The sequence below is a fragment of the Budorcas taxicolor genome, chromosome 1 (genome assembly GCF_023091745.1).
Source record: "Budorcas taxicolor isolate Tak-1 chromosome 1, Takin1.1, whole genome shotgun sequence".
Classification (NCBI taxonomy): Eukaryota; Metazoa; Chordata; class Mammalia; order Artiodactyla; family Bovidae; genus Budorcas; species Budorcas taxicolor.
Window position 1 is genome coordinate 163,026,458 of NC_068910.1, and position 26,355 is coordinate 163,052,812.

At 43.9% G+C, this 26,355-nt stretch overlaps 1 protein-coding gene and 1 non-coding gene across 2 annotated transcripts in view; both read right to left on the minus strand.

The window, feature by feature from the left end:
- The window catches only part of LOC128052808 (EGF-like and EMI domain-containing protein 1), a 616,586-nt gene that overhangs the window by 257,869 nt on the left and 332,362 nt on the right, over positions 1 to 26,355 (minus strand).
- TRNAS-GGA (transfer RNA serine (anticodon GGA)) lies at positions 21,814 to 21,885 on the minus strand. Its single transcript has one exon. It is a non-coding gene; the product is annotated as a tRNA-Ser (tRNA).

Sequence of the window (26,355 nt, forward strand, 5' to 3'; positions counted from 1 at the left end):
AGACTGGTGGGTAAGAGTCCATTGGGTCGCAAAGAGTAGGACAAAACTGAAGTGACTGAGTATGCTTGCAGACAATCAGATAAGAGTGGATGATTGAAGTTACTAAACAGAGGATTCATTGAATGGTTGCCAACAGAAGTGTAGACCCCATACTCCCTTCTCAGACACAAAACAGCAAAGAGATAAATAAAATGGATGCCCGAGGAGGGGTAGAAGACAAGTTGAACATCTTGGAGATCATCAGGTATAGATCCCTTACTTCTAGAGATGGCCTCCTGCAAATTAGATAACTCACACACCAAGTCATTAGCAAATGCAAGAGCATAGGACATTGATCTCAACTCTGGAGTGCCTTCCACTGCAGCACTAGGCTCATCGTTTAAGGAGCTATCTATCCTCAAGGTTTGACATTTCCTCAAGAATGAGGACAATGATTTTCATGGTCTCCTTGTTACAGGAACAAATCACATGAGATCAGAAAGAAGTTATTTCCTACTTCCCTGGAGAGCTTTTCAATAGCTGTGGTCCACAAAACCATTCTCAAAAGGTCCTTCTAGAACCTAAAAGAAGGAGAAATATTGCTACTTACTTTTCAGTGAACACATTCATATTCTTGACACTAGCATGATATACTAGAAAGGATACTAGATACTTAATTTCCATGAGTTTCAGTTACAAGCATGATACCTACCCGAGAGCATAATTGAAGAGAGTGAAAATCCATATGAAAATATTTAAAGACATCCTTAATACATGGTGTGTTCTTAAAATGCCAGTTTTTGTGTTTCTGTGATCTCAAAGAGTCGGACACGACTGAGCGACGTTCCTGTTCCTGTATTATTTTGTAGCACTCTGGGGCTTTTTATAAAGTGAGCTTATTTGATAAATTAAGATTAACATTGTTAGATGGATTTTCTTTAAGAAACCACAGATCTTTATCTCAATTCTGTTAATGTGAGATCCTGGATAGAAGCAAAATAATGTTAACTCTTAAACATTCCTATTATCTAGTGCAACTTCCTCCCCTAAATATACAGAAAAATTCCCCTAAGAAGTAAAGTGACTTATGTAATGTCACACAGTCAATAAGAGGCAGTAACAGGGGTTGAATCCAATTTTTTAAGCTCAAGTACAGAGCTGCATATTTTCCTTTGGTTAAATTGACAAGGTCTCAGGTTTTTCCCCACTAAAAAGAAAAAAAATGTTTATACACCAAAAGTTCTGTCCAGTACAGAAATTCGAGTGTTTGAGCAGAAGTAAAGGAACATTTTCTGAGCATCCACCAAGTAACAGATACTTTGCTAGATGACTTGGAGGATAAACTTACTCCTTTATATATCGAAATGATAATCAAGAGGGATGTTCCTGATTAAGGAACAATGATTAAGTCTTTGCCTTTCAATGCAGGGGATCTGTGTACAATACCTGGTCAGGAAGCAAAGATCACACATGTATCGCAGCCAAAAAAAAACACAAAATATAAAATGAAAGGTCAGGCAAGGTCGGGCATGTTGAGGCATGCCTGGACATGTTGAGGCTTGCCGGGGCGTGTTGAGGCATGCCCCGGAAAAGTGCCGCAGACAAGTCCCGGAGGCAGGCCGACAACCAAGCCGTCCAATCAGGTGCCGACACGGAGCCCTTGGACACCAATCACCGCTGAGCCCGCGCTTTCTTCCTTATATGGGAGCCCGGCCCTGGCTATAAAACCCTTCCCCACCCCTCATACCTCGCAGACTCCCTTTGCTTCCTTGCTCACCCGCCCCCGGAAGTTCTGCCCGAGAGCGACCGCCCAATAAAGGCCCTGATCAACGGTCCATAGGGGTGGCTCTTTCTTCCCGCAGCGTTTCTTACATCTGGCGCCCAACGTGGGGCTCGAGGTGAGGGCCCCCGGCACTCGCCGTTGAGGCCCCCTCGAGCTCCACCGCCGAAGTAGCCCCGGACCCAGGCGGCTGACCAACCCCCAGGACGGCAGGATACGGGGTAAGTCCCTTCGGCTTTGGGGCCCGCCCTCCCTGGCGACCACCTCCTAGGGCCCGGGAACAGGTGCGCACTTACTGGGCCCTCCCGGTCACCAGCTCATGAGGGAGACGTCCCCAGCGGCTGAGTAGACCTCCGGCTTCGGCCCTTCCCGGTCACCAGCTCGTGAGGGAGACGTCCCCAGCGGCTGAGTGGACCTCCGGCTTCGGCCCTTCCCGGTCCCCAGCTCATGAGGAAGACGTTCCGAACGGCTGTACGGACCTCCGGCTTCCCTTGGCACATCCGAAGACGTTCGGGCAGCGGGGGTTGCCTCCACGCTCTGTGGTCGCCATGGGATCAACGGCCTCCAAACCCGATCCCCAATACTCCACCCCCTTAGAGTGCCTGCTGGCTAACCTGCGGACCCTAAGACTAAAGGGATATATCCACCCCAAGCAGCTCACTTTTCTGTGTTCACAAGCCTGGCCTCAGTACCCTCTAGATAATGGCTCACAGTGGCCAACCACAGGGACGTTTGACTTTGACGTCCTCCGTGATTTAGATAATTACTGCCGGAGAACGGGAAAATGGTCTGAGGTCCCCTATGTTCAGGCCTTTTGGGCGTTGCGCTCTCGCCCCACCCTGTGCACCACGTGCACTCCCCGCCAAATCCTGCTTATCATGGCTCCCCTGATTCCACCCGCCCGGGCCAAACCAGCTCCTCCCGTCTCTGAGTCCTCTGCTTTCTCTGTTCCCCCGGAAGATCTGGTGGCCCCTCCTCCCTATACCTCTCCCACAGCCTCTACCCCTTCCACTCTGGTTCCTGGCCCCTCCCCTTCCACTCCGGTCCCTCCTACCTCCGCTCCAGCCCCCGAGACTCTACCACCGCCCCCGGATCCTCCGGCCCTTAACCCTATCTTGTATCCTCCTCTTCCTCCCGTCACTCCCTCCCCTTCTCCGGTTAGCTCCCACATCTGCTCCCACAACAACCCTCCGGGAGCCTCCCCTTCCCCTTCCCCAGCCCCGCTACTCCCTCTCCGACAAGTAGCTGGAGCTGAGGGTCTAGCCCAAGTCCATGTCCCCTTCTCCCTCCAAGACTTAGCACAGACTGAGGCCAAACTGGGTTCCTTCTCCTCCAACCCCACTCAGTACATTAAGCAGTTTACTGGTCTGACCCACGCCTACGCCTTGACATGGCAGGACATATATGTCATCCTGGGGTCTACCACCACCCCCGAAGAGAGGCAGGCCATCTGGATGGCAGCCAAGGCTCAGGCCGACCAGCGGCACTATGCCAACCCCTCCCCTGAGCGCCCCCCGGGGGCCCAGGCGGTTCCTGACACTGACCCTGATTGGAACTACCAGGAAAGGGGTGGCGGCCAGCTGCGAGTACGCTATATGATAGAGTGTATCCTCGATGGGATGGAAACGTCCTCTCATAAGGTTGTAAACCTCCTCAAACTAGATGAGGTGACCCAGGGGCCTGACGAAAACCCAGCCGTGTTCCTTAATCGGCTGACCGAGGCCCTCGTCCAATACACCAGGCTGTCCCCTGAGTCCCCCATTGGGGCGGCCACCTTGGCCAATCGTTTTATCTCCCAGTCTGCCCCCGATATCCGGAAAAAGTTGGCCAAGGCCGAGGACGGCTCTCAGACCCCTATCCGAGACCTGGTAAAAATGGCTTTTAAGGTCTACAATGCCCGCAAGGAAACTGCTGAGGCCAGCCGAAAGGCAAGGCTCAAGCAAAAGGCCGAATTTCAGGCAAGCCTCCTAAACCAGCAGACCCAGGCCTTGGTAGCGGCCCTGCGGCCGGCGGCGGGCTCGGGGCCCCAAAACCCCCCTCCGGGGGCCTGTTTCAAGTGCGGTCAAGAAGGGCACTGGGCCAAGACGTGCCCCAATCCCCGGCCTCCTTCCAAGCCGTGCCCGTTGTGCAAACGACGAGGACACTGGGCTAGTGACTGTCCCCAGGCCTCTCGGGCCTCGACCTCTAGGGGCCGGGGACCAGAGCGCCCCAGGGAGACCTCCTGCCCTCCTCCGGCTTTGGAGCTGCTGAGCTTCGATGGTGACTGACGCCGCCCAGACTCCGGGACCCCAATAACCTAAGCCGAGCCCAGGGTAACACTCCAGGTAGCGGGTAAGTCCATCAATTTTTTGGTTGATACGGGGGCTACCTATTCCGTCCTTCCCTCTTTCGGAGGCACTCTACGTCCTTCCCAGGTTTCGGTTATGGGCATTGACGGCCAACCCTTGTGTCCGCTCCAAACCCAACCATTATCTTGTCAATTAGATTCCTGTCTATTTACCCACTCCTTTTTGGTCCTCCCCTCCTGCCCTACTCCTCTCTTGGGAAGTGATATACTTGCTAAGCTGAAGGCTACTCTTCAGCTAGCTCCAGGATCGGCTCCCACGTCAGGGGCCTTCCTAATGCTACTTGTTGACCCTCCAACCTCTTCTGTTAATCCTGAGGTCTGGGACACCCGAGTCCCGGTGGTGGCCCGGCACCACCCTCCAGTCCTCATCTGGCTAAGGGACCCCACCTGTTTCCCAGCCCGGCCCCAGTTTCCTTTGTCTACTCGCAACCTCAGGGGGCTAAAGCCCATCATCGACTGTCTCACGGGACAGGGTCTCCTGATCCCCATGACCTCCCCCTGTAACACGCCTATCCTCCCTGTTCGGAAGGCTTCAGGAGACTACCGGCTGGTGCAGGATCTCCGCCTGATCAACGCGGCGGTGATCCCTGCCCATCCACTTGTCCCTAACCCCTACACTCTCCTTTCTTCCATACTTCCTCAGACCTCTCATTTCACCGTTATTGACCTCAAGGATGCCTTTTTTACCATCCCACTCCACCCCGACTGCCAATTCCTCTTTGCTTTCACCTGGACTGACCCCGACACCCAGCTGACCACACAACTCACATGGACCGTACTCCCTCAGGGGCTCAGAGGCACCCTTCGGGATGGATACTACTCCATAATAAACCGGTGCTTCCTGAGCGCCAGGCTAAGGCCATAATATCCCAAATCCACAATACCCTCCACATCGGACCAAGAGCTCTCTTTTCCTTTCTCAGTCCTGTCTTTTCTCCCTTACATCTCAGACAAACCATATATGCCATCCACCGATCCTGCCTAACATGCGCCTCCACCTCTCCTCAGGGAGGACTCCGACCCCCACAGGAGACTCACCAGTTGAGGGGACATATGCCCGGGCAGGATTGGCAGATAGACTTCACCCACATGCCCAGACATCGAACCTACCGCTGTCTGCTGGTCTTGGTGGACACCTTTGCAGGATGGGTCGAGGCCTTCCCCACCGCCCGAGAGACGGCAGCGGCGGTGGCGGAGATCTTGACGGCCCATCTCATTCCCAGATTTGGATTGCCAAACTCTCTCCAGTCTGACAATGGGCCTGCATTTATCTCGCAGATCTCTCAGCAGGTGGCTGCGGCCCCGGGTATCGACTGGCATCTCCACATCCCCTATCGGCCCCAATCGTCAGGCAAGGTAGAGCGGGTGAACGGCATCATCAAGACGCATCTGACCAAGCTTGCCTCAGAACTGCGGCTGTCTTGGGTCGACCTCCTTCCTCTGGCGCTCCCTCGCATTCGCACCACACCACACTCCAAAACAGGTTTGACCCCTTTTGAACTGCTCTACGGCAGGCCCTATCTCCTGACTCACCTCCCAGAGGGAGAGGCTCCCCCACTCGCGGGGTACCTTCCCCTCTTCTCCCTCCTACGATCCTTGCTGAGGGAACACGCCGACCGGGTCCTGCCACAACCGACAGACGACGAGGGGCCCACCCGGCCTCTGGCCCCAGGAGACCAGGTACTGCTAAAAACCCTGAGTCCCTGCCCACTACAGCCTCGCTGGATGGGACCCCATACTGTAATCCTCACCACTCCAACAGCCGCCAAACTCCTGGGACACGAGCCCTGGTACCACCTGACCCAACTCAAACGAGCTCCCATGGGTCTCCCAGAGACAGGGGTGGCCCCGGCCCCGACCACTTCTCCCGATCACTCCTACCGCTCCACCCTCATGGGGCCGACCAAACTGACCATCACCCGGAACCCCTCTGTCATTGATTCCTGAATAACTGAGAGACCACAGTCCAATTCGATCCGATGCTGGCCTGGCATCACCCGCTGTGGCTGCTGACGATTACAGCTAGAACGCAGGAAGAGAGAGAGGGAGGCTCAGCAGGGCTGGTTTGAGTCCTGGTTCCAGAACTCCCCTTGGCTGACAACTTTGCTATCCTCCCTAATGGGACCACTCATCATTCTCCTGCTGCTCCTGACTTTCGAGCCCTGTATCCTAAATAAGCTTTTGGCCTTTATCAAACAACGGCTCAATACGGTCCAGCTGATGGTGCTGCGACAGCAGTACCAAGGGCTTCCAACAAGCACTCCGTGACAAAATTAACGGCAGATGCCCCCTGTCATCCCGGCCACACCCTACCCCTCATCGCCCCCGTTCAGCAGGAAGTAGCCAGAGAGAATCAGCGACCCTTGTCCTATATCAAAAAGGCCGGGATGAAAGGTCAGGCAAGATTGGGCATGTTGAGGCTTGCCCCGGAAAAGTGCCGCAGACAAGTCCCGGAGGCGGGCCGACAACCAAGCCGTCCAATCAGGTGCCGACACGGAGCCCTTGGACACCAATCACCGCTGAGCCCGCGCTTTCTTCCTTATATGGGAGCCCGGCCCTGGCTATAAAACCCTTCCCCACCCCTCATACCTCGCAGACTCCCTTTGCTTCCTTGCTCACCCGCCCCCGGGAGTTCTGCCCGAGAGCAACCGCCCAATAAAGGCCCTGATCAACGGTCCACAGGGGTGGCTCTTTCTTCCCACGGCGTTTCTTACATAAAACAGAAGCAATATTGTAAGAAATTCAATAAAGACTTTAAAAAATTATTCATATTAAAAAAATCTTTTAAAATGATAATCAGGAAGACAATACAGTAACATGAAAAAAAAAATGCTGAAAGTCCAACACGAGGTGAAAAACTAGTCTATAAAATCACATGTTACAACTTCAGGTACTAGTCTCAGAATTTCTTTAGTGCAGAAGCAAGTCTTCCCCCTCATCTCTCTGTATCTGTGCCTGGTCCAAAAAGCTTATGGTGAGCTAAATCACATAAGGATAAAAAGAAAAAAAATTATGAGGCTGTTCCAAGTAAAAGCTTGAACTAGTACAGAAAAAATGATAGTGGTTGCTGCTGAATTATCATAATAGATTATGAATTAATGTTCTCACTGTTTTTAGCTTTTCACTAAATTAGATGTATTTTAGATGTTAGATGTTAACTTAGATGTTAGAGAAGACTACCCTTGATTTCTGACTCTTTGTTCACTTCACTAACATATTAAAAAGACTAGGTATGATGTCATCAATTTCATATTTCCTTATAGAGAATGTGTCAGCTTTCCTTAACTTTCCAACGAGAGAGGAAATTTAGTCAGAAGAAGTGTGGGAAATCTCTGCTTGACTAATATCTCTTCTTTCCTATTATTGTGCATCAGCCTTTACTTCCTTTTCAAGAATCATAAGTGTCAATCAGGAAAATATACAGTCAGTTGAGAAAAATATCCTATAGAAAATGGAATGAAGCCTTCATTAAAATGGTCATCAGTTCAGTTCAGTCGCCCAGTCATGTCCAACTCTTTGTGACCCCATGAATCGCAGCATGCCAGGCCTCCCTGTCCATCACCAACTCCCAGAGTTCACACAGACTCACGTCCATCGAGTCCGTGATGCCATCCAGCCATCTCATCCTCGGTCGTCCCCTTCTCCTCCTGCCCCTAATCCCTCCCAGCATCAGAGTCTTTTCCAATAAGTCAACTCTTTGCATGAGGTGGCCAAAGTACTGGAGCTTCCGCTTTAGCATCATTCCTTCCAAAGAACACCCAGGACTGACCTCCTTCAGAATGGACTGGTTGGATCTCCTTGCAGGCCAAGGGACTCTCAAGAGTCTTCTCCAACACCACAGTTCAAAAGCATCAATTCTTTGGTGCTCAGTCTTCTTCACAGTCCAACTCTCACATCCATACATGACCACTGGAAAAACCATAGCCTTGACTAGACGGATATTAGTCGGCAAAGTAATGTCTCTGCTTTTCATATGCTGTCTAGGTTGATCATAACTTTTCTTCCAAGGAGTAAGCGTCTTTTAATTTCATGGCTACAATCACCATTAGTAGTGATTTTGGAGCCCCCCAAAATAAAGTCTGACACTGTTTCCACTGTTTCCCCATCTATTTTGCCTGAAGTGATGGGACCGGACACTATGATCTTTGTTTTCTGAATGTTGAGCTTTAAGCCAACTTTTTCACTCTCCACTTTCACTTTCCTCAAGAGGCTTTTTAGCTCCTCTTCACTTTCTGCCATAAGGGTGGTGTCATCTGCATATCTGAGGTTATTGAGATTTCTCCCAGCAATCTTGATTCCAGCTTGTGCTTCCTCCAGCCCAGCGTTTCTCATGATGTACTCTGCATAGAAGTTAAATAAGCAGGGTGACAATATACAGCCTTGATGTACTCCTTTTCCTATTTGAAACCAGTCTGTGGTTCCATGTCTAGTTCTAACTGTTGCTTCCTGACCTGCATGCAGGTTTCTCAAGAGGCAGGTTAGGTGGTCTGGTATTCCCATCTCTTTCAGAATTTTCCACAGTTTATTGTGATCCACACAGTCAAAGGCTTTGGCATAGTCAATAAAGCAGAAATAGATGTTTTTCTGGAACTCTCTTGCTTTTTCGATCATCCAGCGGATGTTGGCAATTTGATCTCTGGTTCCTCTGCCTTTTCTAAAACCAGCTTGAACATCTTAAAGTTCACGGTTCATGTATTGCTGAAGCCTGGCTTGGAGAATTTTGAGCATTACTTTACTAGCGTGTGAGATGAGTGCAATTGTGCAGTAGTTTGAGCATTCTTTGGCATTGCCTTTCTTTGGGATTGGAATGAAAACTGACCTTTTCCAGTCCTGTGGCCACTGCTGAGTTTTCCAGATTTGCTGGCATATTGAGTGCAGCACTTTCAGAGCATCATCTTTCAGGGTTTGAAACAGCTCAACTGGAATTCCATCACCTCCACTAGCTTTGTTCGTAGTGATGCTTTCTAAGGCTCACTTGACTTCACATTCCAAGATGTCTGGCTCTAGATTAGTGATCACATCATCATGATTATCTTGGTCGTGAAGATCTTCTTTGTACAGTTCTTCCATGTATTCTTGCCACCTCTTCTTAATATATTCTGCGTCTGTTAGGTCCATACCATTTCTGTCCTTTATCGAGCCCATCTTTGCATGAAATGTTCCCTTGGTATCTCTAATTTTCTTGAAGAGATCTCTAGTCTTTCCCATTCTGTTCTTTTCCTCTATTTCTTTGCATTGATCACTGAAGAAGGCTTTCTTATCTCTCCTTGCTATTCTTTGGAACTCTGCATTCAGATGCTTATATCTTTCCTTTTCTCCTTTGCTTTTCGCCTCTCTTCTTTTCACAGGCCATGACTGCAGGGCAACCCAAGACGGGCAGGTAATGGTGGAGAGGTCTGACAGAATGTGGTCCACTGGAGAAGGGAATGGCAAGCCACTTCAGTATTCTTGCCTTTAGAACCCCATGAACAGTATGAAAAGGCAAAATGATAGGATACTGAAAGAGGAATGCCCCAGGTCAGTAGGTGCCCAATATGCTACTGGAGATCAGTGGAGAAATAACTCCAGAAAGAATGAAGGGATGCAGACAAAGCAAAAACAATACCCAGCGGTGGATGTGACTGGTGACAGAAGCAAGGTCCGATGCTGTAAAGAGCAATATTGCATAGGAACCTGGAATGTCAGGTCCATGAATCAAGGCAAATTGGAAGTGGCCAAACAAGAGATTGCAAGGGTGAACGTTGATATTCTAGGAATCAGCCAACTAAAATGGACTGGAACGGGTGAATTTAACTCAGATGACCATTATATCTACTACTGCAGGCAGGAATCCCTCAGAAGAAATGGAGTAGCCATCATGGTCAACAAAAAAGTCCGAAATGCAGTACTTGGATGCAATCTCAGAAACGACAGAATGATCTCTCTTCGTCTCCCAGGCAAACCATTCAATATCAGAGTTATCCAAGTCTATGCCCCAACCAGTAACGCTGAAAAAATTAAAGTTGAATGGTTTTATGAAGACCTACAAGAGCTTTTAGAACTAACACCCAAAAAAGATGTCCTTTTCATTGTAGGGGACTGGAATGCAAAAGTAGGAAGTCAGGAAACACCTGGAGTAACAGGCAAATTTGGCCCTGGAATGCAGAACGAAGCAGGGCAAAGACTAATAGAGTTTTGCCAAGAAAATGCACTGGTCATAGCAAACACCCTCTTCCAACAACACAAGAGAAGACTCTACACATGGACATCACCAGATGGTCAACACCGAAATCAAATTGATTATATTCTTTGCAGCCAAAGATGGAGAAGCTCTATACAGTCAACACAAACAAGACCAGGAGCTGACTGTGGCTCAGATCATGAACTCCTTATTACCAAATTCAGACTCAAATTGAAGAAAGTAGGGAAAACCACTAGACCATTCAGGTATGACCTAAATCAAATCCCTTATGATTATACAGTGGAAATGAGAAATAGATTTAAGGGCCTAGATCTGATAGATAAGAGTGCCTGATGAACTATGGAATGAGGTTCATGACATTGTACAGGAGACAAGGATCAAGACCATCCCCATGGAAAAGAAATGCAAAAAAGCAAAATGGCTGTCTGGGGAGGCCTTACAAATAGCTGTGAAAAATGGTCATAGTGACAGATAATGTATGTTTTAACATTTCATCACCACTTATTTTCAGATTAAAAAATTAAAATGTACAAAAACAACCAGAAAATGAAAGAGAAAGACAATATAAAAAAGGAGACCTCGAGCTTAGCTCACAATGTCTAGGTGACAATTGTGTTAGCTCACAATTCTCTAGGTGTGTTCAGAAAATATAAATTGTATCCTTCAAAAACCCTTGTACTGCATGGAAAATCTCTTCGCATTGTTGAGAAAAATTATCCAAAACTTGGAAAGAAGGCTAAAGGATGACTATGGGTTCTTTCAATGTCATACTAGAACAATAACAGGGCTAACAAAGGTTATTTAATTTCCTAGGGCAGAATTTCTCAACTGGAACACCACTGAGACTCTAGACTGGATGATCCTTCACTGGGGGTATGAGAGGGGCCAGGGAAGGCTTTTTGTGTATTGTAGGATATTTAGCAGCATCCCTGGACTCAACTCATGGGATGCCACTAGCACCCTACAGGTTGCCAAGAACAAAAACATCTCCAGACTTCGCCAAATATCCCCTGGAGGCAAAATCACTTCGATTCTCAACAACTGCTGTACTTGAGAAAGGCACCTTGATTTGATTTACTATACACTATGGTGTACCAAGTCAGTCAAATTGCTTGTAGGGGGCTTTCCATTTGTTTTTTTGTCTGATAGAGATACAAATAATTTCTCTCTGGTAGAAAAGATATAATCAAAGTTTATGATTTTATTGCCCTGTTGGCCTTTTCTCTAATTTAGCAAACTTATTTTATCTCCTTTCCCAAGTAACTATATAATCTCACTTCTTTAAAGGTTCCTTAAACCACTTCAGCCATCCCAAGGATTCTCTCACGGATGAGTTAAACAAGCTATAACAAATTCTTGGGGCTTTCCAGTTGCCACTAGTGGTTCAGTTCAGTTCAGTTCAGTCGCTCAGTCGTGTCCAACTCTTTGCGACCCCATGAACCACAGCACGCCAGGCCTCCATGTCCATCACCAACTCCCGGAGTCCTCCCAAATCCATGTCCATTGAGTCTGTGATGCCTTCCAACCGTCTTATCCTCTGTCGTCCCCTTCTCTTCCTGCCCTCAATCTTTCCCAGCATCAGGGTCTTTTCAAATGAGTCAGCTCTTCGCATCAAGTGGCCAAAGTATTGGAATTTCAGCTTCAACATCAGTCCTTCCAATGAACACTCAGGACTGATCTCCTTTAGGATGGATTGGTTGGATCTCCTTGCAGTCCAAGGGACACTCAAGAGTCTTCTCCAACACCACAGTTCAAAAGCATTAATTCTTCGGTGCTCAGCTTTCTTCACAGTCTAACTCTCACATCCATACGTGATCACTGGAAAACCCATAGCCTTGACTAGATGGACCTTAGTTGGCAAAGTAATGCCTCTGCTTTTTAATATGCTATCTAGGTTGGTCATAACCTTCCTTCCAAGCAGTAAGCATCTTTTAATTTCATGGCTGCAATCACCATCTGCAGTGATTTTGGAGCCCAGAAAAACAAAGTCAGGCACTAGTGGTAAAGAACGTACCTGCTAGTGCAGGAGACATAAGAGACACAGGTTTGATCCCTGGATTGGGAAGATCCACTGGAGGAGGGCATGGCAACCCACTCTGGTATTATTGCCTGGGGAATCCCATGGACAGAGGAGTCTGGTGAGCTATAATCCACAGGGTCACACAGAATTGGACAAAACTGCAAACAAATATGCATGAGATATCCTTAATTGATATCTGAATAAGGGCCATGTTTTCCAAGATATTTAAAACTATGTTTTGAAAGCCCTTTCCACCTTTTAAAGAAATCATGCATGTCATCTTTCTGCCTAATAAACCATTTCCATAAATCACAGTTTCCTGTGACTCCTGAGAGCTCCACCATCAACCATAAAAGCTGTTTTCAGTTAATGAAAAATAGGATCATATGGTTGTAGATGGAGAGATAATCTATCTAAATTCCATTAGTTAATATTTTTAAAAGATTAGTTAATTATACAATTATTACTTTCCCTGTAAAAAATAACAACACGAAGACATCATCCAATAGATCAAACAATCTTCATTTCAATAAGGAAAATAATCAGGAAAGTTACATAACTATATAATTTGCAAGTATAAGCAAAACTAACCCCATTTCACTAACCAACACAGTTATACAAATTTATGTCAACATGTATATATGTGGTAGAGAACTGAGGATCCATGGCTCATTCCTTTGTAACATATTCTTAAAGAGCCATGAGGCATTAGATTCAGCAATGAGACCTCATAAATTCCAGTTTTAAAACTGAAAGTGAAGAAAAGGATTACTCTTTATAGTAATGGAAGACTACTGCTTCTAAGGCTTTCCAGCACTTTCTAATATTCTTAAGAAAACCGTCCTGTGGCTTAGGTGAAGTGTCTGCCTAGGGATTTATATACCACAGCTTAGCTTTCATTTTTCTTGTATTTATTTCCCAGTTACCATTTATTTATGATAAATGATATTGGCTTTCCATTTTCCTTGTAATAAATTTTAAATTAAAATAAAAGAAGTATTTATAAATAACAGTTGAGGTGGTAAAATGATATGGCAAAACTTATGAATGTGTTAAGTGAACAATAAGTTTGGAAGACACTCTGCTAGAGGAAACTGGGTATTTGAAATGGAATTTGTTTTATAGTTGCTTGACTTCAAACTTTTTTTAAATGAACTGTTTAAAAACAATCTCCTCTAGGAGGCAGTCTTAAAGGCAATGTAGAAAGAATAAAAGACTGAGGGACAAGAGAACCTTCACTCAAGTTCTGGGCACGTGTTCAGCTGGTTGTGATATCTTGAACAAGTAAGCCCACTAGAATACAATGGCATCATGTCTGCAATTGAGAATACATGATTTCTAAGCAAATTTGGAAAACTTAGCAATGGCCACAAGGTTGGAAAAGGTCAGTTTTCATTCCAATCCCAAAGAAAGGCAATGCCAAAGAGTGCTCAAACTACCGCACAATTGCACTCATCTCACACGCTAGTAAAGTAATGCTCAAAATTCTCCAAGCCAGGCTTCAGCAATACGTGAACTGTGAACTTCAAGATGTTCAAGCTGGTTTTAGAAAAGGGAGAGGAACCAGAGATCAAATTGCCAACATCCGCTGGATGATCGAAAAAGCAAGAGAGTTCCAGAAAAACATCTATTTCTGCTTTATTGACTATGCCAAAGCCTTTGACTGTGTGGATCCACAATAAACTGTGGAAAATTCTGAAAGAGATGGGAATACCAGACCATCTGACCTGCCTCTTGAGAAACCTGCATGCAGGTCAGGAAGCAACAGTTAGAACAGGACATGGAACCACAGACTGGTTCCAAATAGGAAAAGGAGTACATCAAGGCTGTATACTGTCACCCTGCTTATTTAACTTCTATGCAGAGTACATCATGAGAAATGCTGGGCTGGAAGAAGCACAAGTTGGAATCAAGATTGCCGGGAGAAATATCAATAACCTCAGATATGCAGATGACACCACCCTTATGGCAGAAAGTGAAAAGGAACTAAAATGCCTCTTGATGAAAATGAAAGAGGAGAGTGAAAAAGTTGGCTTAAAGCTCAACATTCAGAAAACTAAGATCATGGCATCTGGTTGCACGACTTCATGGGCAATAGATGGGGAAACAGTGTCAGACTTTATCTTTTGGGGTTCCAAAATCACTGCAGATGGTGACTGCAGCCATGAAATTAAAAGACACTTTCTCCTTGGAAGAAAAGTTATGATCAACCTAGACAGCATATTGAAAAGCAGAGACATTACTTTGCCGACTAAGGTCCGTCTAGTCAAGGTTATGGTTTTTCCAGTGGTCATGTATGGATGCGAGAGTTGGACTGTGAAGAAGGCTGAGCACCAAAGAATTGATGCTTTTGAACTGTGGTGTTAGAGAAGACTCTTGAGAGTCCCTTGGCCTGCAAGGAGATCCAACCAGTCCATTCTGAAGGAGATCAGCCCTGGGTGTTCTTTGGAAGGAATGATGGTAAAGCTGAAACTCCAGTACTTTGGCTACCTCATGTGAAGAGTTGACTCATTGGAAAAGACCCTGATGCTGGGAGGCATTGGGGGCAGGAGGAGAAGGGGACGACCGAGGATGAGATGGCTGGACGGCATCACGGACTCGTTGGACGTGAGTTTGAGTGAACTTCGGGAGACGGTGATAGACAGGGAGGCCTGGGGTGCTGCAATTCATGGGGTCACAAAGAGTCGGATACAACTGAGCGACAGAACTGAAGTGAAGGATCCTTTAAAGTGAACTGAAGGATTGGCTGCTATGCTTACAGCAATCTCACTCTCTTCTTCACTCCTATTTTGCATAATTAAGTTTAGCACTGATTGATTTTTAATTTTTTTGTGCCTGCCAGTTTTGTCTTTTTAGCAAGATTGTAAGATTGTTGAGGAGAGGAGTCACATCAAATCATTTTGAAACTTATGGAGATTTTTTGCAATACTGGCCAAAGACTAACACCCAATTATTGTGTTGGTCACTGTTTGGTAACTGTCTAGCTTTTAGTTTTCAGTAGAAATCTAATGAGTGTTTTTATTAAAAATAAAGTAGCATCAACAGAATTAGTTTAAAACTTGGAAAACTGCTTTATATCACTATTTCATGGACATTTCATTGTATAAGGACATGGTAATGAATTAAAACTATTCTAAAATATAGCATATAAAGCTAGGCTATTAATCAAAACATATGAAATTCATAAAATAACTGATAAATTATGCATTTAGTGAATTTTTAATCTAGAAGAAATTGTCTAAATGATTAATGTACTCTAGAACTCTGCCATCCAATACAGGATCCACTAGCCATATCAAGCTATATTAAGAATTTAGTTCTTCAACAGCACCAGCCATATTTCCTGTACCCTTTGGCTATTGGTTATCATGCTGCTGCTGCTGCTAAGTCACTTCAGTCGTGTTTGACTCTGTGAGACCCCATAGATGGCAGCCCACTGGGCTCCCCCATCCCTGGGATTCTCCAGGCAAGAACAGTAGAGTGGGTTGCCATTTCCTTCTCCAATGCATGAAAGTGAAAAGTGAAAGTGAATAGGGTCACTTCCATCACTGCAGAAAAATCCACTGGACAACACTCCTCTAGACCATCCAAGAGAAGTTCTTTAGTTGAAATAATAGTTTAAAAGAAACTGAGTTTCTCTTAATTCATTTCAGAACAAACGAAAAGTCTAAGCAAAGAATTTGCTTTAAGTATCAGAACTCAACAAAATGGCGATGTGTCCTTTATTAATTTTGCATATTTATAAATTAAACTATCCTAACTGGGATAGAGTAATACTGCTTATAAATTAAAATGTACAAATGTGAAATTAAATTAAGGAAATACAGAATAAGTCTTTATTGGAAACAAGTTTCATATTTCTCTAAGGAAGCCTACCAAAATCCATGGCCAAGAGGTATGTAGTATATACTTGGCAGAACTTGCCTTTCCAGTTTAAATTTTTATGCCAAGGATTCAGGTCTTCAGAATTCTGACTGAGAAAATAAAAAGAAATTTTGAACCATTCCTCTGGCCTAGGAGATGATAAGACATATTCACACTACCATGCCCAATCCACCCTTTCAGCAACATTAAAGAGTATAAGACAAACAAATAAAAATTAACAGATACCAGCTCAACAGATACAGTCTACAAATAAATTGTGAGTCAAGATACAATGCATGCAACCAAGTATTTAACAATACATATTTTATTTACCTCAGTTTCTTTACTTCTCTTCATCCCACCAGATGGGTTATTTGAAACTACTCCAATCTCCTACATAGAAAAGTAGAATTCTGGCAGATCACTAACTAAAGATTTTTGGCCCTATAGGCAAGCAGCTGTGAGTGGGGCTGGGTGTGTGAAAAATATGCAGTTACAGAAAGGGTGGGTAGATGCCAAAGTGTAAATGGGACCCCCGCAAAATCCTACTCTGTCCATGCATCTCCATCCATCTCTCCTAGCCCTTAAAGAGCTACCACAAAACCATGGACAACTAACAGTCACAGCTGGACAGGTCAGGGAATAGGAGGTATGTACTTAAGGAGTAAGGAGCTTCATACGCACAATGCTTTAACAATCATCAGCAGAATTTCTCAAAATTATGTCTTTCATGACCAAGGAAGGGAAGTACATGATGGGGAGGGGAAGAAAGTTGATGTGAGAACACCATTCAGGTGCAGATTCTAAGGGTTATATTGTTTTTTTGTTGTTGTTAGTCACTCCTTCAGTAGGCACTGGAGCAGTGGCTCTGTGGCACTGGAGCAACTTTGAGGAGATACCCCATGTCCAGTGGCAAAGAAGAAGCCCCAGCAAGACGGTAGGAGGGGCAAAATTGTATTTAGACTCAAACCCCATACACGCCAGAGATGCTCAGACAAACCTTCTGTACAACAGGGCCCAGAGACCCCACAGAGACGGAGACAGAACTGTGTTTGAGTGTCTCCTGCAGAGGTATGGGCAAGCAGTGGACTGCTGCAGGGGCAGCGGCTGAGTGCAGCAGACCTGGGTACGGCATTGGCCCTCTTGGAGGAGGTCACTCCTTCATGTCCAACTCTTTTGTGACCCCCATGGACTACAGTCCTTCAGGCTCCTCTGTGCCAGAGTCCAGTTCCAGCAGCCGGGGGAATCAGCCTGAAGGGGTAAGTGGTGTCGGCGGACAATGGTGTAGCCTCTGACTCAAAGTACGGGACTACATATTTATTTCAAGCTTCAGGTTTTCTTTTATACTTTGACAAAAGCATTAGGTCAGAGGTTTGACATTTTTAGTTCCCCCCACCCAGATTTATTATCTCCAGAAATCGTTGTTGCCCTTCAAACAGAGCTCCTGCTTCAGGGATTCTCTCAGAATTGGCTTTACTATCTATTACCTACTTCCTCTTATGTGTCCTATATTTAACTTGTGATTACATTTTAACTCATGCTTATGTCTGGGCTGCATACCACATTCCTCAGTTTATTTCTTACTTGGAGTCAGAGGCTACATCATTGTCCGCCAACACCGCTTACCCATTCAGGCTGATTTCCTGGCTGCTGGAGCTGGACTCCGGCACCTCTGTCCATAGGATTTCTTAGGCAAGAATACTAGAGTGAGTTGCCATTTCCTTCTCCAGGGGATCTTCCCAACCCATGGATTGAACTTGCGTCTCCTGCATTGGCAGGTGGATTCTTTACCACTGAGCCACCAGGGAAGCCCTGTATTTTCTTTAGATAATGTTTAAAAACAATAACATAAGCAACTCAAAGTGAGGTACAGTTTTTCTTATTCTTGTAGTCAAGAATGACCACACTCACTCATGAGCAGAGAAGATCCTCATGAGTCAAAGGAGGGAGGGGTCACCAGCCCATAATATGTCCTGCTAACTTCCCAGAAACCCCTGCAGTGGAATCCATCCTGGCTGAAAGATGCACATATATATCGAGGAGTGCCCTGAGTCAGACCAAATATGGGCATGAGCAAGATAACTGGCCATAGACAATACAGATGACTGCCCCACATAAGTGACCTAAGTCACTTCCATTCCATGCAGCTCACTCTGAGTTCACCCCTGTGTTCTTTCACACATAGTTTGCCTCTAATAAAGGCTTTATCTGCTTCACACATACAAAAATCATTAGCATTGGTGTCAAATCATTATCTGTCAACCTAGTTTCTGTCCTTTAGAAAGTTCTGAGAAATTCCATTGGAATGGAATTATAGAAAGGTTATGAATTATATCTGTGTTTTAGTTGTTTCTATCTATAATAAGGCAAGATTAATTTGGAAGTCTTTGTTCTCTGAAAGACTTACATTAACATAAAAGCTCTTCTCTCTAGACTGTAGGTATTCTCACAGCCTCTGAAACCAAGTATGGGTCGCCTTCCTGTTCTGCACCAGGTCTCACCCACGCTTGATTTCTTAGGCCAGGAGAGCTTCTCTGGCAGATCTTACAGAGGTCCGATGTCAGAAGAATCAGCAGAAGGAGGTAGAGTAATAAAGAGAAGATACCATAACAATCACTGGATAAATAACATTTTACAGAATAGCTGCTAAAAATGCCCCAGAGGAATTTTCCATTAAGATTATCTGTACTGTCACTTTTAGTGACAGGTAGACATTCAACAACCTTGAAATTTATTTTGTATATGTTTCTTTAGCACCTATTTTCTATCATTTGGGAAATTCAACTGCATGGTCTTATCCATTGTACTTTACTCCAATCAATCTAGACTTTAATGTCTAACTTTCTCAATCATCTCATTGTGTTTACAAAGTATGCACTTCTATATAGTTCTTCTAATGCTGAGTATATTTGTATGAGGGACCAAAAGAAAAAGATCTTAAAAAAACACCTAAGATATATTGTTAATACGTAAATCCACTGAATTTTCTTCATAAATATAGAACTTCATCTAACGAATTTGATTTAGAAAATGTAGAGCATATAATTTCAAGAAATTCTAAAGATAAGTAATTTCTGTTAATTTAGGATGTTGCAGATGTATCACAAGCTTTCAGTATAAAAAGGAAAATAGAAATGAAGTAACAGAAAAAAACATGCTGATATGACACTTACCCCTAAATTAGCAAAATGCAATTATGATCCACATAAGATAATCAAATACAAATAAATCGAGATTTGTCGCACAGGAAAAACCCTGATACTGGGAAAGATTGAGGTCTGGAGAAGGAGGCGATAGAGGATGAGATGGTTGGCTGGCATCACCAATTCAATGGACATGAACTTGGGCAAACTCTGGGAGATGGTGAGGGACAGGAAGGCCTGGCACGCTGACGTGCATGGGGTGGCAAAGAGGTGGACATGGTTTGGTGACTGAACAGCAACAACAAAGAGCTGAAAAATACCTGAGAAATAAATCTGTAGTCCAATTCCAAGTTCAATCATTTAGAGACCACAAAGCAGGAACTGTTAGCCTTCATTATGAATTTAGAAATTGGGCAGGAGAGGTTTGCTCAAATCAGTGGCCTATGCCTGTCCAAGGCACCCAAGAAGTAAGGTACCTTCCATGTACCCTCCAAAAACAATGACAGACAAACAATATTCCATGCCCGATCCTGACAGTGGCCTAGAAACCACCTTGTTCTATTCTCTCCCTGAGTTCCATTTCTACCTGACTCCCCATTCAACTTTATCTCACTGTGTCAACCCTTGCATCAACCTTTAAACCTGATTACCAGCATTTTATGTCTTAGCTTTGATCTTTAGTGCTCCCTAAAGACTATCTTATACTATCTCTTTGGCTTTTACCTTTCTGGCTTCCTGCAAAGGAAAGACCCATCCTGTCTGGGTCTTTCCCTTCCCCTTCCACCATGATCACCTCTCCACAACCCCCAACACACACACATGAACTCAGCCCCCATATAGACACCATGCCTTGCAAGTATATCAGGCTCAAGAGAGATTGCAGCATTGCTAACAGTTTCTAGTTCTTTATAAGGTCACTGGACTGTACTTCTCAAAGTACTATGCTTTAATTTGAAAGTGGAATTTTAACAACATTAACTTTGTAGAAAGTTTCATGTCAAGGTAACACTTGCTCAAAGGGCACAGGTCACAATATAAATTGATGGGACCACCACTAATGCATGATATGAGGTAGAAAAGTGATGCTACAAAAGATGAAAAGGGGTTTACCAAGACTATGATTAAAATAGAAAGGGCCTTCCAGAAGGAGGAAAAATGGTGTACAAAGCAAGAGACTTTGCCGACTAAGGTCCGTCTAGTCAAGGCTATGGTTTTTCCAGTAGTCATGTATAGATGTGAGAGTTGGACTGTGAAGAAGGCTGAGCGCTGAAGAATTGATGCTTTTGAACTGTGGTGTTGGAGAAGACTTTTGAGAGTCCCTTGGACTGCAAGGATATCCAACCAGTCCATTCTGAAGATTAGCCCTGGGATTTCTTTGGAAGGAATGATGCTAAAGCTGAAGCTCCAGTACGTTGGACACCTCATGCAAAGAGTTGACTCACTGGAAAAGACTCTGATGCTGGGAGGGATTGGGGGCAGGAGGAGAAGGGGACAACCGAGGATGAGATGGCTGGATGGCATCACGGACTTGATGGACGTGAGTCTGAGTGAACTCCAGGAGTTGGCGATGGACAGGGAGGCCTGGTGTGCTGCGATTCATGGGGTCGCAAAGAGTTGGACACGACTGAACAACTGAACTGAACTGAAAGCAAGAGACATGAATGACTCAGGAGCTCCAAGAAATTCATTAAAACCAGAGAACAAGTAAGAGAGAGAGAGGCTTGCAGTGAATCCTACAAACTCAATGAAAGATTAGGCTTGCGAGGGCTATTCTATGAATTACCCTGAATGCAACGCTAAAGAACCTGGATGTTTTTACCAGTAACTGGTTGGATACTAGAGACTACTTAGACAGCCGTTACAATGTTTAGGTAAAAATGCTGCTGTTGCTGCTGCTGCTAAGTCACTTCAGTCGTGTCCGACTCTGTGCAGCCCTATAGACAGCAGCCCACCAGGCTCCACTGTCCCTGGGATTCTCCAGGCAAGAACACTGGAGCGGGTTGCCATTTCCTTCTCCAGTGCATGAAAGTGAAAAGTGAAAGTGAAGTCGCTCAGTCTTGTCCGACTCTTCGCGATCCCATGGACTGCAGCCTACCAGGCTCCTCCATCCATGGGATTTTCCAAGCAAGAGTACTGGAGTGGGGTGCCATTGCCAAATGAGAAGGTCCTAAATTTAGACTTGTAGAGTACGGGAAAAGAACATTGAACATCTATAGAGCTTGAAGACTGGGTAAAGACAGAATATGTGATGATACCTGGGGTTCCAGTCTACCTGAACATGTGGATTGTGATGCTGTTTATTGAGAATAAGCAACAAAACATAAAGAGATTGAAAGGAGGTAGATAATTTGATTTTGAAGAAGTGAAGTGAAGTGAAGTCGCTCAGTCGTGTCCGACTCTTCGCGACCCCATGAACTGTAGCCTACCAGGCTCCTCCTTCCATGGGATTCTCCAGGCAAGAGTACTGGAGTGGGTTACCATTTCCTTCTCCAGGGGATCTTCCCGACCCAGGGATCGAACCTGGGTCTCCAGCATTCCAGGCAGATGCTTTAACCTCTGAGCCACCAGGGAAGCAAATTTGAAATAAAAGATTTGAGAATCCTAGACTTGAAAACCAAAAGAATGGTCAAAACAGCCCAAGGACAACATGCAGAGACAAAGTAACGACTGGAGGACAGAAAAACAGGTACTTCCAATTTTAGGAGACAGTAAAGGGAAAAAAACAAAATTGAGAGGAAGAACATGCCCCCTAGAGGAGGGCATGGCAACCTACTCCAATATTCTTGCCTGGAGAATCCCCATGGACAAAGGATCCTGGCAGGCCACAGTCGATGGGGTCTCAAAGAGTTGGACATGACTGAACAACTAAGCGCAAAGGGAAAAAAAATTGAGAGAAAGAATATGCCAACTTTTGTGTAGGCCATAGGAAGTTATATTATCTTATTAGACATATTTTAACACATAAAATTTTTTATATTATTTTATTATGTCTCAGTTTTTAACTATAGTTGGCATCACCCTAGAAGATATTCATTTTTTTATCTTGAAAGCTTAGTTTATAGCAAGATTGAAATCATTCTCAACCATACACACACAGATTCATAAGCAAAATAAATACTGTAATATAGTTTTATATTGATTTTCATGTTATATAATTACTTTGAGCACCTCTAGTAATCATTTACTTTACACTAGGGCTTGCTGTAAAAACTGCTTTCTCCATATTTACGCAATAAGATTCTTCCATGAAATCAATTAGAGAAATAAAGTAAATTTGTAAAGCTCATTTACACATACACATTACAGAAAATGAAGGTTCTTCCTTGTTCTAGTTTATTCATCATCTTTACTTTAAGATATCACACTGTCCATAATCAGAATTGGGTTTCAGTATAATCCTTGATAAATATAACAGCCGAGCAGGTATCTTCCTTTGCCTAGGCCTCCGTCCTCCCCACTTCATTGCTATTCACAGTACTGCACAGTTCACATGCAGACCAGTCTCATCAGCCTGCAGTAGGCTTTGGAGCCCAGCATTATTTCCAAGGAAGTCTGATACAACCTTTTGTAAGAACAGGTGGCCACTATACAGAAAAATAGAGCTTTAATATAACCCCCCTAGACACACATAAAAGACACCACAGGGGGCTGTCAGTATGTGAAAAGTAATCAGTCACATAATCTTTATTAAACACAGCACACACCCCACCTCAAAGAACAGGGAATCCTTAAACACAAAAGGTCTTTTGCTGCAGATTACTTTAGATTTAGCTTCAGGATCAAAGGGGTAATTTTATTGTATTTTATTTTTAATCCTCAGCCTTAAGGTTGAGTATTTTCCTTAGATGGAATTTTTCATCTCCATGCTGATTTTTCTATCATAAAGACTTGTGTTGAAGCAAATGGTCTCAATATACAAAGATGGCTTCATTGAATCATTTTTCTGGATCCTTTGGTATAAATCAACTTTTATAACTCTAACTCCAAAGATTTCATGTCATCTTAAATCTTTGAATGCCTGAATATATTTTTTACTCCACCAGTAATTACTTTTTATGGAAAAAAAATATTACCTACTTGATGGTTTCACCCAGTCTAAGTCATTAATCTTTCACTTCAGGTACAGTATTAGATTACAGTCCCCACTCACAATCAAGTCTTGATTTGGGATGACAGGATCGAGCCATCCAGACACTGTTTTTAATCAGCAACTTTTAAAGGTCGACAAATGAGTAGTCCGATTATTTCAGTCCATTGTGAATAGCTCAGAAACAAGCATTCTGTTCACTATGGAAATATTAGTGAGAAAGGAGCTTTGCTAGTAACAAGCAAAACTGCAGTGGCATCAATATAGGAGAAAATTTCTATCCAACCTAGATTACTCAACTACTACTACTACTAAGTCGCTTCTGTCTTGTCAGACTCTGTGCGACCCCATAGATGGCAGCCCACCAGGTCCCGCTGTCCCTGGGATTCTCCAGGCAAGAATACTGGAGTGGGTTGCCTTTTCCTTCTCCAATGCATGAAAGTGAAAAGTCAAAGTGAAGTCGCTCAGTTGTCTCCGACTCTTAGCGACTCCATGGACTGTAGCCCACCAGGCTCCTCCATCAGATTACTCTAGATTCTTATAAATTCCCCAACTGGCTAACAGTTCTCTCCCATATATTACAGTCCAACTGGACAAATGATTTGCATACTATTTTCAGATCTTTTTTTTCCATTTCCTGGGGGTAATATATTTAAGAATTATTAAAAGAAGAGATAGCATAGTCCCTTGCTCCTCTGAGAAGCCTCAGACTTTTAAACTATAATGTACTTTTGATTCTAGTTATAAGTGAATGAAGAATAATGTCATTGGGGAAAGAAGGTGCAAATTACAAATCTCTAGTTATGAGTTCTGTTCTGTTAAACAGAGAGCATAAAAATATATTAGGTATATGAAAATTATTTCACCATTATTTTATCTCTAGCCACTTCCACTATGAAGTTTCAATTACTTACATTAGCTCAAAATAATGTCCTGCCATTGATGTTATTTTGCCTTGTAAAAATATATTAAAAAATTAGGCGTCCCATCAGAAAATTAGGACACTTTCTCTCTTATACAATCAAACAGGAAGGTTAATAATTTTTCCAACTTGAGGCACTGTCAATTTATCAGCTCTGGCTGTAGGCTCCTGTCCAAGTCCAGCCTTTCTATCCTATATCCCCAAACCTCATTATTTCAAACCACTCTTCCAAATCTCTAACCTTTATAGCAGTGAGTGGTCCTAAATCCTGGCTGCATGTCAGACTCTTCTAGGGAACTTCCACAGAATATGGATACCTGGAAATTCTAATGTAATTGAGTTGGGACAGGACTTGAGCACTGGTTTTTATAAGCTACCCAGGTGATCTAAGGTGCAGCTGGGTCGAGAACTGCTGCGCTACAGCAATTTTCTGGAATTCCTATCATCTATTTTCACAGCCTACCTCCCCACACTGTAGATTTAACCACATTCCCTTCACAAACATACAGAACCAGCAATCAAAGGACTCTGATTTTCAATACATTTCTAACAAGTAATTTAAAAAACATCACAACATTTTCTGTATACAAATATTAAATATAGAGTATTTCTATATTCAAAGAACATATCTGAACAAAAGTGGTGAAAAAAAGCAAGGGAAAAATGCCCATTATATATACCCTCAAGTATTCAATGAATTTGCTCTTCCCAACCAAATTACCACAGTCCTTTCTCCCATAGCTACTATTTCTTACTCTTACTCATCACTGATTAAGTGGGAAAAGACAAAAATAAGGACCCACCTTGTTTGGGTAAAAATAAAAAGTGATTATGTGTTTTAGGATCTGTGGTAAATGATTACAGCAGTATTTCCTAATGAACCATACTATATTATATCCACATTCTTTGCAGAGTCACTTTACACTCTGTCCATTCAGAAGTGAACATTATTTTTCTACTCTTCATGACTTGTTTTTACCAAGAGAATGTGATGGTACCACTGTGTGACTTCTCAGGTTAAGGCTTAAGAGAGCTGTAGCTCGTGTTGTTTTTGTCCTTTTGAAATGTTTCCAGTGACGAAATCTAGTCTAGCTTATCAGCTCATAAGAGGCCACACAGAGGAGAACCAGGGTGCCACAGCCAATGCGTGCATGCATGCATGCTCAGTCATTTGCGACTCCTTCCGAACCATGGATTGTAGTCCACCAGGTTCCCCTGTCCATGGGATTTCCCAGGCAAGAATACTAGAGTTGATCGCCATTTCTTTCTCCAGGGGATCTTCCCAACCCAGGGATCAAACCGTATCTCTGTGTCTCCTGCACTGGCAGGCAGATTCTTTACCACTGTACCAGCTGGGAAGCCCATGCCACAGCCAATAGCCAACATCAGCTGCCAGGTCTGTCAATGAGATTCTTCTGGACTCCTCCATCTAGGCTGGGTTGTCAAGTTTCTCCAGTTGCAGGGGTGAGCACAGGCAGGATTCTCCTCAGGATCAGCAAAAAACACCCACCAATTGAGTTATACCCAAACTGCCGAATCATGAACAAAGAAATGGTTACAGTTTGGGGCTAATAAGTTTTGGGGTGATTTGTTACAAGAGATAACTGATATGGAAGTTTATGTAATATTCAAAAGAACTGATTACTGTGCTTGCTTTTATGTATGTATACAGCATGCAATTTATAAGTAACACATTTTCGAAGTTTCTTCTTCATAAAGCGCTTTGCAATTGAATCTCTCTCCATTACATTCCATAAAATCATACATTTGGTTCTCATTTTCTTCCATCATTACTTGTAGAGGAAAAAAAAAAAAAAGCCCTGCTATAGTCATCTCTTAAAAAATTAGGCAACAAATTAGCCTGAAGTTCCTCTATAATTACTAAATTATATAATTCACTTCATTTCTCCCTAGAGAACAGGTTTAAAAAGGAAAATTCCAGGAGGGATTAAAACAAAATTGTTCTGCTGCTGAACCTAAGGATATGTCCAAGATTTGCTACCTCGGATAACTTTAATAAACCATTTCCCTA